This window comes from Mobula hypostoma, chromosome 6 (assembly GCF_963921235.1).
Source record: "Mobula hypostoma chromosome 6, sMobHyp1.1, whole genome shotgun sequence".
NCBI classification, from domain to species: Eukaryota; Metazoa; Chordata; class Chondrichthyes; order Myliobatiformes; family Myliobatidae; genus Mobula; species Mobula hypostoma.
The window spans coordinates 68,961,418-68,978,790 of record NC_086102.1 but is presented as its reverse complement, the minus strand read 5'-3'; the positions used below and the strand labels follow the sequence as shown (position 1 = coordinate 68,978,790).

The 17,373-nt window shown below is 37.7% G+C and overlaps 1 pseudogene; it reads right to left on the bottom strand.

Moving 5' to 3' along the window:
- The window catches only part of LOC134348082 (tRNA (cytosine(34)-C(5))-methyltransferase, mitochondrial-like), a 61,713-nt pseudogene extending 48,718 nt beyond the window's left edge, over positions 1-12,995 (bottom strand).
- Between the last annotated feature and the right edge of the window lie 4,378 nt (positions 12,996-17,373).

The following is a 17,373-nucleotide window of genomic DNA, read 5'->3' as shown; positions in this document are numbered from 1 at the left end:
AAACTTCAAGGAAGAGGTATTAATATGATGGTAATTGTTTTGAATGAAACATAATCCTCTTATTTCACCTCAAGTACATCATGCTTTATCAGCAGAAAGAGCAGCATAATTCAGAGCTAAAATTATTCACGTATAGAAGTCAGTCTGGTTTTTCTTCTCTTTATTTATTCATGGGATGTGGACATCGCTATCCATGCCTGCATTTATGTCCATCTCATTCTCTCCCTGAACTAAACAAATAGTTAAAAGTAAACTCATCAACATGTCCAGAGCAGTGATTCCCAACAAGGGCAGTTATTTGTCCCAAGGAGGTATGAGCAGAAATAGAAGTTGTCGGGGGGTGGGGGGGGGAGCAGTAAGCAGCACCCTAACTTGAGGCATGAGACTTGACCAACAATTAGCAGAACAGGCATTTTCTAAAACAAAAGGATGAGGCACTGGAACACAGCAAGAACCACAGCTCTGCAGGCAGTGAGCACTTGTCTTCACAGCACATCTGAAACTCAGCAATTTCATCCAACTGTATCAACCAAAAAGACATTAATCAGGATGCATAAGTTAGCAACCAGTGTGCCCAACAATTCCCTTTAACTTGCAGTACAGAACAAGTTCATGCAATTTAACAGCTGCTAAGTCAAGTACACCCTCTCAACTTTCTCTACAGATCAATGGAAAACAGGTCACGCAACGATATAGCGCTGGTTGGAACCAAGCAGGAAAAGGGAACCAATCATTGGAACTGCCAACCCTGATGATTCCTCGAGGTGTTAGAAGTGACCCCTTGGCTTCATACCTGCAGTCAAGAACCATTTTTGGGGATTATGAGATTTCCTTGACTGGTCAATTGCACTAACTGGGGTGGTATCAATGTAGCTTGCCGAACACTAGCACTATCCCGACTAACATTCAGATTCCAATCTGGACCCTTTTTAACTTAATTTTCGCTATTGTGATCGTTTATATCTTCGCCTTGCCGCACCTCTGCATGCTGCTTCCATCGTTCCATCTGTGTCAAGTTGCTGCTGTCATCAACATCCAATAGTCATTCCCAGTTTGTGTTAATTTTTCATTTTAATTTAGCCCCATTAATGATGGATAAATACTTACGGCGCAATCTCTGAGGGTGAGGCCTTGAATTCTAATCCTGCTAAGAAACAGAAACTACGGGAAATGCATCAATACTATGTTTATATACCTGGAGTATGGTTTTATTCCATCCCATTAGATCAGTAATGTCCCATGCGTCTTATTTGTAATACTATATTTTCTAATGAAGCCATGAAACCATCAAGATTGCAGGAACACTTCCGTAAAAGACACCCCGAAAAGGCTACTTATGGTATTACTCAGTTCCAGAAGATGAAAGCAGCATTTGAAAAATGTTGTCCACTCGAATCATTTGGCAAGAAAGCTAAAAATGACCTCGATAGTGGTCTCGTTGCTTCTTATAACATTTCCAAAATGATAGAAAAGTGTGGAAAATCTCATACCATTGGTGAAAGATTAATAATGCCTGCTGTATCAGAAGTGTTCACCACTGTTCTCAAAATGGATACCAGTATTTTAAAATCAATTCCTCTGAGTAACAACTCTCAAGTTCATCATATTGACAACATGAACAAAGACATTGAGAATCAACTATTCACACAGCTACAAAAAACAGAATTTGGGATATAACTGGATGACTCCACTATGTGAGACAACAAGACATTGCTGATGACATATGTACTGTTTATCAGAAATGGAAAAATTTATGAAGAGATTCTTTTGTAGAAAGATAAAAACAAATAACAATGAAAAATCAATCAATGAACTCAAAATGTATATTGAGGATGAAAGTATTCCAATTAGGAACATGATTTCTTGTGCAACAGAAGGAGCACTATATATGATAGGTCACCATGCTGGTTTAGTGGCAATTATGAAAGAAGAAATTCCAAGTTTGTTTGCAATCCATTGTGTAATTCATCACCAACATCTCGCAGCCAAATACTTCAGCCAGTGACTTTTTTCAAGCATAACTCTTATGATATCTGCCATCAACAAAATTAAAGCTCATCTATTAAATAGCAGAATATTTCATCAGTTTTGCCAAGATAACGATGAAGAGTTTGAACACTTGCTTCTTCACATTGAAGTGCACTGGCTGACAAAAGGCTGCCTCTTAAAGCTTTTCTTTGATCTTTTTGTCACTGTGGTTAAATTTTTGCTCAAAGTCGACAAGAGCTTGGGAAACAAGATGGAACTAGGTGGAGATGCAGCATACCTTGCCAATCTGTATGACAAAATGAACATTCTAAATATGAAACTGCTGGGTGACAATTTCAATTTAATCTAGGCAAAACATGCAGTATCCACTTTTATCAAAAAATTGAAACTACAGAAGACAACATTGGGAGATGAATGTTCTCAGTTCCCTGTATGGAAAGTATGGCACTCTCTTTCATAGATGGTGACTTGCAAGAATACTACTTACACCCGCAGTCACTGAAGAAGGATTTTCAAAATCAATTCAAGGATTTGAACGACCTAGAAATTCCAGATTGGGTAATTAACCCATTTCTTTGCTAAGTGGAAGAATGTGAAGAAGCCAAAATGCTTTTCAAAAATGTCGGCTTTTGTGATACGTGGTTACACTGTCATATGAAGCTTCCTGATCTTTGGAAAAGAGCCAAACTGCTCTTCAATGCATTTCCACCCTCCTACCTTGTTGAAACAGGCTTCAGTGCAGTGAACCACATACACACAAAAAACACTTGGACATTGTTATGTGTGGGGGCTTAAGGCTTTTGCTGTCACAACTTGAACCAGATATTTCAACTCTTGCTAAAAACCATCAGGCTCAAGGATCACATTGATATTGAAGCGGCTGTACAGCAAACAGGGACTGTGTAAGCTAGGTTTAAAGACAAATAAAAGTTTAAAGCAGAATCATTTTTCTCATGTTAGCATACGGTAGACATGTTTTTACACTATGGGGCACTGGGAAATATATTGTGCCTAAGAGAGGTGTTGGCAAGTATGAAAGTGCTTTGATGAGGGGGGGGGGGGCGTGTTGGGCGATGGGCAACATGTAAGTTGGGAAACACTGATCTGGAGTCACAAGAGCCTAGACTGCACAATGACCAAAGGTTTACATCCCTAAATATATTTGTGTACTATTTGGAAATCCACTGTTGTAAAACACTTCTGTTTTTGACAACTGCCACTTGTGTCTTGCTCGCAATCCAATGAAGGCTGTACTGATCACATGTTGCATGAGCAAATTAAATTGCCTCTCACTCGTATTAAGTAATAATAATTAAAATGACTTTTACTGTACTGGATATGCCGATGTAGTTGAAGAGTTACAAGCAGGGCTTGAAATAAATTCTTCTCTTATATTTGCTTTTACATTGAAGTTATTATCTTGTCATTCTATAATAGTAATACTATGCAGAACTATGTTCTCCAAGAATGATTTTATGTATTTTGTATTAGGGGCTGAAAGCAGAGATTGTCATGTAAAATATTTGTTTTAATTGTGAAGTCGCTGGTGTATCCTGGCAATTTACCATACAATAATTGCTAATGCAGTCCATAGATCACATTCACACCTCAGATTCTGGAGCAATGGAGAGATGTTTATCAGACTCTGTAAGCTGTACAGACATGACTAAGCTAGACAGTCACTATGCTTGACAGTCACTATTTAATCATTACAAAATTTGTGCTTAATGCCAGCAACAGAACATCATGACTGAATTCATTTGCTTCTGATATGATGTCCCTAATCTCAACAGAACTTGGATTTGTGTCCTTTATAGTTATGTAAACTAAAAGTACAAAGTTGACCATCCTTTGTTGAATTCTTCTTTCTGGAGTATAAGTGAATTTAATTTGTTCCACTGTCTTTGATTTGACCTGATTGTCTTACACTTGGTATGCATGAAGAATTTACTCCTTTCAACTGAATTGTTTAGCATGGGAGAGGCTTTGTAGAAATAAGAGTTGCTTTCTTCTGCTCGATCCAGGTTACTCGGAAAACTGAATCAAAGAAAAGGCTGTGGGGAGCAACAGAGTATTAGCTATTGATTTTTACTGAAAGAAAACACTTTTGCCTACCCTTGCAATATTTCTGAAAAAGCCATTAAATTGTCTCTTCAGTGAGGAACTTGAGTGATACTGATGTTGGTTGACAACACACTTCTTTCAATATAACTCAGTTACCAGCCATCAGTCTGTACATAAATTTCCTTCATTGTGTATTGCCTAGACTAGACTACTCACTGTAACTCCGAAAAATATTTATAACGCAGAAATTACATATATAATGTAATCCTTCCACTTGCCTCAAATTGCAAGTGTGGTACATGCTTCAGTCTTTAACCAGTGTTTAACCTTTATTAAAGTTATAATTTTAACACTAAACCTTTTTTATTGGTAAAGTTCAAGTTTTTTTCTTTTTCTTGAGGATTTTTCCTTTTGTGTTGTGAAAAGCAATCTAAAACCCATATTTTGTTGATTTGTACTGGCAAAGTTTCTGTGCAAAGCTTAATTAAACTGATATAGCATGATATCTTGTTAAAATACTGTGGATTCCGGTTAATTGGGACACATCGGGACCAGTACATTTTGGCCCAATTAAGTGGGGCCATGGAAATAGTTAAAAAGGTACAAGAGAAAATACAAACCACTGTTTAACTGAGTAACAAATTATATATTTAAACAACAGGAATTCTGCAGATGCTGTAAATTCAAGCAACACGCATCAAAGTTGCTGGTGAACGCAGCAGGCCAGGCAGCATCTCTAGGAAGAGGTACAGTCGATGTTTCAGGCCGAGACCCTTTATCAGGACTAACTTATGTATTTAAATGAAATACAAAACAAATTAGAACACTATTAATATTACTAGTGGTTGTCCACTGACCATGGTAGGAAATCTGTGCAAGAGAGTTTTTAAATGGAAAAGCCATTGCACTGAGGAGTTCTACTCTCTCAACCTCAGAAGTCCAGGTCCAGTGGTACCAGAAGGTGTCACAACTGGAGCCTTCCCTGGTTGCAGTGGTTGACTATGACCTCTGCGTCTCACCATGCTCTTTACTTTCCAGGTAGCATTGCAGCACTGCCTTCCTGAAGTTTGGGTCTCACTGTAGATCTCGTCTGCCCAGACCACCAGGGCTGACTTCACATGCTAGCACAGGCATGTCCCTATCTCACCGGGGTACGAGACCCGTTGGCAACCCTCACCTGGTTTAGCCCACCTGTCAGCTCTTTAAGAAGGGAGGGAAGCAGAAAAAAAGGAAATGATAGGCCAATTGGCTTGACCTCAGTAGTTGGAAAGATGTTGGAGTGGATTGTTAAAGTTTGGGTTTCAGGGTATTTGGAAACACATGATAAAATAGGCCAAAGTCAGCATGGTTTCCTTCAGGAAAACCTTACCTGAGAATTCTGTTGCAATTCTTTGAGGAAGTGAAAAGCAGGATAGACAAAGGAGAATGGTAGATGTTGTGTACTTGGAATTTCAGAAGGCCTTTGACATGAGGCTGCTTAAGAGCTGATAGTATTACAAGAAAGATACTAGCATGGGTAGAGCACTGGCAGATTGGCAGGAGGCAAACAGTGAGAATGAAGGGAGCTTTTCTGATTGGCTGCTAGTGACTGGTGGTGTTCTACAGGGGTCAATGTTGGGACTGCTTTTTAGACTATATGTCAATGATCTGGATGACAGAATTCGTGGCTTTCTGGACAAGTTTGCAGACCATACAAAACTAGGTGGAGGGGGCAAGTAGTGTTGAGGAAGCAGGGAGGCTGCAAAAGGACTTAAGACTGATTAGGAGAATGGGCAAAGAAGTGGCAGATAGAATACACTGCCAGGAAGTGTATGGTCATGCACTTTGTTAGAAAGAATAAAAGCACAGACTATTTTCAAATCAGAGAAAATTCATAAATCAGAGGTGGAAAGGGACTTGGGAGTCCTTGAGCAGGGCTCCCTAAAGGTTAACTTGCAGGTTGAGTTGGTGGTGAGGAAGGCATATGCAAAATTGGCATTCACTTTAAGAGGACTAGAGTATAAAAGCAAGGATATAAAGCTGTATAAGGCATTGGTGAGGCTTCACTTGGAGTATTGTGAGAAGTTTTGGGCCCCTTGATCTAAGAAAGGATGTGCTGATATTGGAGAGGGTTCAAAAGAAGTTCATGAAAATGATTCTGGGAATGAAAGACTTATCATATCAGGATAGAGGGACGTCCACTTAGAACAAGGAAATTCTTTAGACAGAGAGTGCTGACTGTGAAATTCACTGCCACAGGGTGCTGTGGAGGTCAGGTCACTGCGAATATTTAAGGTTCTTGATTAGTCAGGGATTGAAAAGCTGTGGGGAGAAGGCAGGAGAATGCGTTGAGAGGGAAATAGATTAACTAAGATCAAATGACAGAGCAGACTTGATGGACTAAACGGCCTAATTCTGCTCCTATGTCTTATGGTCTTATCCTTCCTTAGATATGGGGCCTAAGAGTTCTGGTCAAGATGGCACCTACATACTTCGTTCTCACAATCGACATATTTGGGATAGACCACAAAACTATTTATTTCCCTTCTTTTACATCTATTTTTCATCTTGAATATGTTTCTGGAACTGTTCAAGCCTGTGATTTGCAGTTTGGAGATCGTTTGGGTGATCCAGTGCTTTGCTGTCTCTGAGAGGATTCCAGGAGGGAATGAGTTCAAGCCTCCCGGTAAGGAGGCTGCAGGGGGTACAAGCAAATGTTCAACTCCATTTTGCCAATTAAAGCTTCCATTTTTCGCCGATTAAAATGACAAGGAGGATTGAAACATCAAGGTGAATCTGGAAGGTGTGCGCTGGTTGGCTGCCTTCTGATCGCCCTGCTACCAGAGAGGGGAATCTGTGTGGCCTGCCACTATGCCCAGAGGAATTACTGAGATTTTCTGTTTTTTGGGCATAGATATAAATATGAATGTGGTTTTGGACTATGAACTTTTTTCAGTCTTACAGTTTTTTTATATTCTGTTTTTTTTCCATTCTTTCTTGTTTTTTTGTACAGGTGAAGGGAATTTGGGAGTCGATGTTTTTGTTACGTAGTTTCTTTATTCGGGTAGAGGGGGATTAGGTAGTCAATGTTCTTTTCACGTTTCGTACGGAGGGGGGTTTGAAGTGTGATGTTTGCATTACCGTTTTTTTTCTTGGTTTCGAGGCTATCAGGAGAAAAAGAACCTCAAAATTGTATAGTTTCATAATAAATGAACCTTTGAATCCTATAAAACTTGCCACGATATTCCAAATGTGGTCTGGCCGATACCTTATAACGCCTCAGCATTTCAGCCTTGCTTTTGAGATCCCAGTCCTCTGGAAATGGATGTTAATAATTTATTTGCCTTTCTTACTATCAACTCAACTTGCAAGTTAGTAACTTGAATGAGGAAGTGGAATGTGGGTTAGAAGTTTGTATGCCACACAATAGTCGGTGGTGGTGCGGATAGTACAGAAGGTTGTCATTGGTTACATCAGAACATTGACAGGATGCAGAGCTGAGCTGAGAAGTGGCAGGTGAGTCCGTAAAAGTGTGAAGTGATTCACTTTGGAAGGTCAAACCTGAAGGCAGAATACAGGGTTAATGGCAGGATTTTTAACAGTATAGAGAAACAGAGATCTTGAGGTTCGAATCTATAGATTCCTCAAAGTTGCAGTGAAATTGATAGGATGATTAAAAAGGCATGTGGTGTGTTGGTCTTTATTAGTCAAAGGACTGAGTTTAGGAGCCACAAGATAATGATGCAGCTCTATGAAACTCTGGTTAGACCACATTTGGTATACTGTGTTCATTTCTGGTTGCCTCATGATAGGAAGGACGTGGCAGCTTTATAGAAGGTGCAGAGGAGATTTAGTAGGGTGCTGCCTGGATCAGAGAGCATGTCTTATGAGGACAGGATGAGTGAGCCAGAGCCTTTCCCTTCGGACAAGAGGATAAGAGATGACTTGATAGAGGTGCACAAAATGATAACAGGCATAGATAGACTGGCCAGGGCTGAAATAGATAATACAAGGGGGCATAATTTTGTGATTGGAGGAACATATAGAGGAATTTCAGAGGTAGGTAGTATGTGCAATGTACTGCTAGGGGTGGTGGTAGAGACAGATACATTACCGACATTTAAGAGGCTCTTAGGCACATGGATGAAAGAAAAATGGAAGGCTGTGTGGGAGGCAAGGGATGGGGCTTAAAGGAATGGCACAACATCATGGGCTGAAGGGTCTGTATTAAGCTGTACTGTTCTGTGTTCAATGTATCAATACCCTGACATAGCAGTTGGTTTTAATGGTACTTGTGTCATTAATAAATCTGCAAAACATAGTCTTCTTCTATTCATGTAATTGTACACTCACAGATACACTACATGCTTTCATGTAAAATCCAGCTACTTGAGTAGAATGGGCAAAGCTAAATGTACTGTGAACTACTGCCAATATTGGAAACATTTGTAATAAAGCAACTACAAGTAATAAAATAAAAATTTAACGACCCTGAACCTTGAACATAGTAGAATCAAGGAAAAGGTGAGAAAGGTATGAAGAGTCACATGCTATTTTCTTAAAATAATTTCTGACAGTGTTATCTTGATGGATAACTGGTAACTTAAAGAATAACTTGTTTTAGCAACTAAAATATAGAATATCAATACCACAGATACATTTGTTTGTATCATGCAAGGTGCATTGTTATACTACGTTCGACTTGTAAAACCAGAATAAACTTTGCTTCATTATCTCACATTTTAGCAACAACTAGGCAGTTCAGGGTGAATTTCTGCTACCTGGAGGGATCACCTGTAAGAATAAAGGGGGCAGTAAATCTAGTATCAGCTAGGGTACCAAATTCAGACAAACAAAATTCTTTCCATACAGCTGTTGGTAAAATAAATTCTGTCTCACCAGCAGTACACATCTGTCATGTACAGGTGGGAAGGTGTACCCGGGTGTCCAAATATTGGTTCCAGATCCCATAAGTCTTTGCATTAAGTCAAACGAGGACAAGGAAAGATTCTCCAGATTACCAAAATACTTTCTCAACTGAGAAATCAGTAATCCTGTAAAATAAATCATTATTAATAACAAAATATTACTAGAGAAATTAATGACCAGAAAACTGACAAAACTCAAGGACATGATTATGGACATTCTAGACTTTTGCAAAAGGTAATTGTAGTGACACAGAATGCTCTGACCAAAATTCTATCAAATCAAGAATGGTTCCTTCAGGTTAAAAAACACAAATAGCCCAACTATTTAAGGAAGAATAAAATCTGTCACCAGCAGAGAAAATGGTGGAATCCTTTATAAAGGATGTGATATGAAGAACTTAGGAAATAATAGAATTGAACAGAGTCAATGTGAAAGGAAAATCATGTTTGACTCATCAAGGCAGAAATTGATAGGTTCTTAATTGGAAACTGGGTTAAGGATTACGGGGAAAGGGGAAAATAATGAGGTTGAAAAAAACAGCCATGATTGAATGGTGGAACAGACTCAATGGGTAAAAAGACTGAATTCTGCTCCTATACTTTATCTTACCTGCTGAAACTGTAATCTGTAGAATAGGTAAGTAGAACCAGTGGATAGAATGTATTTTGATTTACAGAAGGCTTTTTATTTTGTCCCCATAAGGTTAATAAGCAAACATAAGGAAATGTGAAAAATATACTCAAGTGAGAATTGGTTAACAAAAAGGAAGAGCAGTAATAGATTGGCTTGATCAGTTTGCAGGGCAGTAAGAATTTATTTCAATGATTTGGCTGAGGGAACCAAATGCAAGATGCCCAAGTTGCTGAATACATGAAACTACATGAGTTTACGAGTAGTGAAGAGAATGCAAAAAGATGAGACATAGACAAGCTAAGATTATAGGCCAGGACATGGCTGGTGGAATATACTGTGTAAAAATGTGTGAAGTCATCCACTTCAGAGAAACAAAAAGAAATTCTGGGCAATTTCTCAAATGGTCAAGATTAGGAAATGTTCACAGGCAAAAGGACTTTGACAACCTTGCACATAAGTCACTGAAAGCTAAACAGCAGATGCAGACACAATTAATAAAACTGACCCCTTGGCCTTTATCCAGGGTTTGAGCACTGCAATAAGGATGTTTTTCTCTAATTACACAGGGTTTTGGTGAGAATACACCTGAAGTATTGTGTGCAACTTTGATTTCTTTTCTTTGGTGTACATTTTTGCTAAATGATCACAAAAAAATCATTACTGTGGCATCTGGAATGGCATGCCTCTTTTTATAGGTAAATATTAAGTAAACTAGGCTCCTTTACTCTAGAGCTTATAAGAATAAGACCAAATACAAACCACATATAATTTTTAACAGGGATCAACACATCCCTGTAGAGATCTTCTCCCTTCCTTTCCAATCAAGGTGAAGGGTCTCGGCCCAAATCATTGAGTTTATTCCCCTCCATAGATGTTGCCTGATTTGTTGAGTTCCTCCAGCATTTTGATGTGCTGCTCAAGATTCCCACCATCTACAGAATCTCTTGCATTTGTAAACAAACTTGATCTCACTCTCACCAAAAACTATCAGGAACAGATTTAAGTGTTTACAATGTCACAGGCTGGAATGAACAAATATAGACCTTTTAGAGAAAAGTCCCACTTTCACATTGAATACACCATCTATATGAAATAGAGTATGTTCAGAATGAATCTAGCAGCTCAAAATTTTACAACCATGGAGTCATTACGGACCACTGGAAACAGAACTGTGTTCCACAATTTGTAATTTTCTGCCCTGACACACCCTTCATTCAGGCCATGGGGTCAAGTCTGCTTTTAATGCAGTAGAGTGTGCCAGGGCAGCATCAAGAATACCAGAAACAAGGTTCTAAAATGTCAAATGCAACTCTAAATAACAAAAACAACATGTAATCCAATAATCAGATCCAAGGCCTGCAGTCTAGCACATCCATTCAGGAATGGCAATGTACTAATGAACAAATAATGGCAAGTGACAGTTTTAACATCATCCCTATCTTCTAAGATGAAAGGGCTCAGCCCATGAATTACAAAGAAAAGTCAGAACGATTTACAACCACGTACCCACAAAATTCAGTGTTTATCTAGCCCAAATAATTACCATTCAATCAGGTTATTCTCAATCCTAGACAAAATGATAAATGGTGAAATTGATAATGTGGTAACAGTGAATAATCTGATCACCAATGCCCTGTTTGAGATTGACAAGAACCACTCAGTTCCAGATCACACAGCAGCCTTAGTCCAAACATACACCAAAGGACTAAAGTTCGGATGTAAGGCAAGAATAAGATGCAAGATCTCATTGCTTTTTTTTTATTTACTTCACTTAAAAGTACTTTCAGATTTAATGCTTCATTCAATAAAACAAACCTCTGACAATGCAGCAATCTCTCAATCCCACCTAAATGTTTTAGTCAACTCTCTGGAATGTGATGAACCCACAACCTTCTGACTGAGAAATGAGGGCTTCACCCACAAAGCCAACATCCAGCATAACAGAATGCATGAGTGAGGGGATCTTTCAAAGAGTTATTTTCTTAATTTCAGCATAAAAATTTGCTGAAGGAACTGCTGCATAATGTGAAACAAAATACCGAGGTATAATAGCATAAAACAGTCTTTCTCCCACTCACTATCACATACAGATGGCTCTGTATTTTCTCTCATTTAGGTATTTATTTACAGACAAATAAAACTTCCCTGAAAGTATTTAGTTATAGGTAGCTTGAAAGCATACCCCTAAATATTTAAGTATAGATAGCTTAAAACCATTGATCAGTTTCCATTTCTCTTTTCTTTCCAAAACAACTGAATTCTGACTGAAAACAGTAAGCTTTTTTTTTAAAAATGGCAGCTGGGCAACAAAATCAAATAGTTTCTCTAAACACTGTGCTCTATTAGTACTCTGCTCTTCACCACACCAAATAAAGCTCTCAGTGCATCCTCTGTCAACCTGACAACAGCATTGCTCATAAAGACATATGAATTTACTTGGATTTTTTGACAGGTTTAACCCCTCTTCACTCAGTCTGAACAACTCCAAACAGGTTTGTTTTTGTTAAATGGAAAAATAAATGGCAGTATCAGCCACTTATTCGACTGTAATGAGTAGAAGCATAAAAATGCCATGGCATAGGATAAAATCTTTTAATTGTTTAATCAATATTAAGCCCAATTCCGAAGCTAAATCTCCACATTAAACTTAAATTTTAAAAGCAATAAATGCTTTTAACAACCTATGTTAGCACAAAAAAATCAAAGTATCATAAATTTATCAAAAATGCCATTGGCACTTTTACTTTGTTACAGCTCTTAACTGGAACATACCTATCCAAGTAATAAAAGCCAGAAAGAAATAACAAAAATCTGCATTTTCAGACTTCACACAAAGAACAACAGAAACAAGCTACAATTTCTGAAGCTCCTTATATCTGCCAGTTCCAATTACTCAGGTGTTAATTGAGCTTCTGAAGCTACAATTCAATAATCTCTGTTAGTATGTTTGCAAGGTTTAATTTACCCAACATATAACTAAGACATTTATCACAAGAATTAGACATTATTTAAAATGCAGTAACTACAGAAAAATGCATTTAATGGCATGGATTGATGCTTGCAGCAACTTTTCTGACACAGTACATACGTAACAATTGTTCTTTTTGTCACTAACAACAGTAGACAATTCTACTGATTAAAAATTGTGTCAAGATTGATTAAAACTAAAGGAACACTCTCACACATAGTATACATCTGAATACCTCCACGTGAAATGAAAACACAGAGGATATAAAATAAATTAGTACCATTTTCTTCAAGACATTTCATATTTTCCTTTGGTGTTTTCCAATTTGACATTTCTTCCTTCGGTCTTGGCTCTGTGATAGTTCCTAAAGAATTCTGATAACTGTAAAAGTTGATGAATAAATTGCAACACACCAGCACTCTAAGCATGCAGCTGTGATCGAGCCTTTTACACACCCCCTCTCAAGGTTGCCAGCAATTCTAACTCATGACACATACGGTCCGTTGGGGACCAAGTAAGGAGATTCTGACTACCAACAGTCATTGCAAAATAATTTTCAATACTAAAGCATAAAAAGCAAATTAACTGTTAAATTTTACTAAGACACCTGAATAAATAAATACATGAAATTATCTGGTCTTAAACCTCTGGAAAACATACAGCACTTTTAAATAGCATGGACATTTTACTTAATGAAAGTATAAATACATAAGCAGCATAGTAATAATAATGAATGCAAGTAACTCAGTATTTCATTATTTATGCATTAAAAACAAATTAAATAGAATTCACATGTGATGATTATTTTTCCACCAGTCTGAGTTAATACACTTCAAAAGCTGCAATTTCTAAAATGCTGAAAGCAATCCCTTCAAATAGCCCTATTTCCCCAATTATGCATACAGATGAGTTGATTTCCTATGGCCACTACCATAACACAAAAAAAACTTTTTCCAAAGGCAAGGCACATCAAATGTTTCTGAGTTTACATGTAGAAAGTTATGAAACAGAGGTCAACTTCGTACAACTTTCCAAATGCTTTTTTCGAACAAGCTTAAGTCATAAAAGATGTATTTCTCTTGTGGGTGTATTTTTTTTCAAATTCACGACAAAGCAACATTTGTTTAGCTATTTTCAATAGTGATGACTAACTTTAGTGTTCATGGGTTTTAAACCTTGAAAATGGACACAAGGGCAAGTATTCCCAAGCAATTTTTAAACGCTACTTTGTTCGACATCCATTACATGTTCAATTGAGATGGAAAAGACAAGCTTTAGCTATGAGAAGAGGTTCTAAACACAAAATATTTTTAAAATTCACCTAATTTGTGCCATAAATTAATAAATCTTATGGATTCAAACTACTTCAGGAGAATAACATTTTCCTCTCATTCAGTTATATAAAGATCAAGAAAATACTTCAAACAAGTGTTTAAGTTTCAAACCATTATACAAAGCTCTCATTATAAAAGAAGCTTTTACACAATCTGATTAATTTTACAATATATTGATTTTCTATCAATTATGATCATAATACGGCATGGTGACAGATCCTAAAACAAACATAAACATCAGACAAATGTAGTAGAATCGTATAATCAAACATGAACATCAAATCATAAATGATGAGCCACACTTGGCAGAAGTGGAATTTATTTCTCTGGAGGTTGCAATTAACACATCAGTTTTATTAACCCAGCAGTGACAAGTATTTCCTTCGTCAATGATTACTAGAATAAACTGAAATAGAACCATGAATGCTTTTCAGCCCATCAACCAAACATTGTTACAGTCAATCCCTATCCTGAAGGAAAAAATCTGTAATTTGATTAGGATCAATTATTCAACCATACTTTTGCTCACATCATTGCCATACCAGACAAATGATACTAATAGTTATTTGTTGCACTTGTTTTTATATGCCTGTTTAATCTTATAAAATACTTTAAGAGCTGATCTAAATTAAAGTGTTAAATGAAAGCATCAGAGATGAATCAGAATAAAGTTTAATGTTTTGTTGTTTTGCAGCTGCAGTACATTGCAATACGTAACAATAAAAACTATTGTTACTAAACACACACACACGTAATTGATATGTACAATTTTTATACACATACAATATACCTTGCCTCTAAAGCACAAAAATTCTGTAAAGCAAAGGTACTTCCAAAAATAATTAAGTATTTTTATTAAAAATACTACAAAAAGCAGTAAACAGTAAAAAAAAGCCTAAATCAATATTTGATATGACCACCCTTTGCCTGCATCAAGTCTCTGAAAAACACTATCACGTTTTTTTTAATAAGAAAATCAGCTGGTAGGTTGCTCCAAGTATCTTGGAGAACATGCCACAGTTCTTCTGCTTTTGTCTCTCCTGTACACTGGGTGTTAATGTCTGTGTGTGTGTGTGTGTGTGTGTGTGTGTAATATTGGTGTGGCATGGGTACAGGTCCAACCAGCACTAAGACACCACACAAGATTATTTGATTCCAAACAACTGGTTAAATTGATAATTACAGAACGTCTTTCTAGTGCTTCCCGCTCACTCCCCTCTTCATTCCTCTTTTCCAACCATTATTCCACTCTCCCTGCCCCTTTCCCACTCTCAGTCCACAACACAGACCCATATCAGAATCAGGTTTATCATCACTCACATCATGAAATAAATATATAAATACACACACACACACACACACACACACACACACCCCTATATATCCAAGACTTTTCCACAGTACTGTATATATAAAATTAAATAAGTAGTGCAAAAAAAAGGAGAAAACATACTGAGTTAGTTTTCATGGGTTCATTGTCCATTTGGAAATCTGATGGTGGAGGGAAAGAAGCTGATCATGAAACTGTGTGGCTTCAGGTTCCTGTACCACCTTCTTCATGGCAGAAATGTGAAGAGGGCACGACTTTAGTGATGGGAGTCCTTAATGAGGGATGCCACCTTTCTGAGGCATCACCTCAAAAAGTGTCCTGGATGCTGAGGAGGCTAGTGCCCATGATGGGGCTGGCTGAGTTTACAACTTACTGCAGCTTTTTCTAATCTTGTGCGGTGGCTCCTCCATCCCAGACAGTGATGCACCCAGTTAGAATGCTCTCCATGGTACACCTGTAGAAATTTGCAAGTGTGTTTGGTGACATATAGTGTCTCCTCAACCCCTAATTAAATACAGCCGCTGTTGCGCCTTCCTTGTAACTGCATCAATATGTTGGGCCCAGGATAGAACCTCAAAGATGTTGACACCCAGAAACTTGAAACTGTTTATTCTGTTTTTTCTTTCCAAAGAAAACAACCTGTCCTGGGGTTAGAGGACTGTGTATGTGCATGGGTGAGTTGGTGTATTTCTGGAGGGTGGGGGAGGAATGGGGCTTTCTTATCCCCACTGTTGTTGCTTTGTTGTTTGGTACTTTCTGTTTTATTGTTTTCTGTGTTGTTCTGCCAAGGATTGTAGAATGCTATATTAGCACCGGAATGTGTGATGGCACTTGTGGGCTGCCCCCAGCACATCCTTGGGTGTGTTGATTGTTAATGCAAATTACATAATTCACAGTATGTTTCAATGCACATGTGATAAATAATCTAAATCTGAAATCTACATTTTAGCCAGAAATGGTATGGACACGGGATGGCCAATAAGGGCCTATTTAAAATATTGCTGCTGTGGTATAATTTTGTCATCAAGGCATGATTCAACTTTAACTCATAGAAGCAGAGTAACCCATCACCAACATAGCAGAAAGAAACAAAGTAGGCAACATGTTGTTGAGAGTTCTTAAATTAGTGTTGCACAAGGAGTAATCATTCCTTCAATTTCCTGATATTATTCCACCTGTTTTGAGGAAGAGACCATTTGAATAAATTCCTTTGACGGCCAGGAACTTATGGTTACTGGTCTTTGCATCGAATTTACCCCTTCCCATAAACTTAAATGTCACAAATATTCCACAAGTTAAAAATAGCACTTAGAAATCTCCTGTCCTCCGTATCATATAGAAAACCAGGCAGAAAATAATGGCATCTCATACAAAAAGCAATAGGATAAAAATAATGAATTTGATTGTTATGACAGGTAGCTTCATGGTCACCAACACTATGCTAGATTTTTAATTTCAGATTCACCTAAATAGCCAAACAGAAATGACTGACAGTAGATCATATTAAGGTCATAGTAAAAATCAACTATCCCAATCAACATCCAAATCACCAAATATTAATGCTGTAAAATAATGGCGATACCACTATAATCACCATTCATCCTATAAGGGACTTATTAATGGTTGTATAACGCACTGTAAGGTTTTACTGCTAATGTAATGGTTTCTCTGCAGCAGCAGTGTTTGGGTTATGACTAGAGATAACGGGGACTTTAGAATGTATGACATGCAATGAGAAGCATGTTGTTATTTCTTGTGGATCTGAGAGAAGGGATTTTGCAGTCTTTTGTTGGCGAGAGATGAAGAGAAAAGGCATAAGTGGAGAGAGTTGGTATACTGCCGGACGGAGTCGACTTGAAGCGAGGGTTTGTGGGTCAGCGATGCTCGGAAGAGGTCAATGGGGAAACGAATGGATGGAACCATGAGCTCCAACGTGCACATTACACTGTTTCATTAAAATGGGCCATTTTTCTTTTTATTTTCTTTACCTACCCTATAGTCAGATTAAGATTTATAAAGTTCAATCGTTTAATTGCATATGGTGTACTGTCTGATATTTTGCAGTATAGATTTGTAACTGGGCAACATATCACGCAGCGTCCACACAAATGAGATTTCTCAGTTTGGCTGAGCCAGAGGCTGTCTTT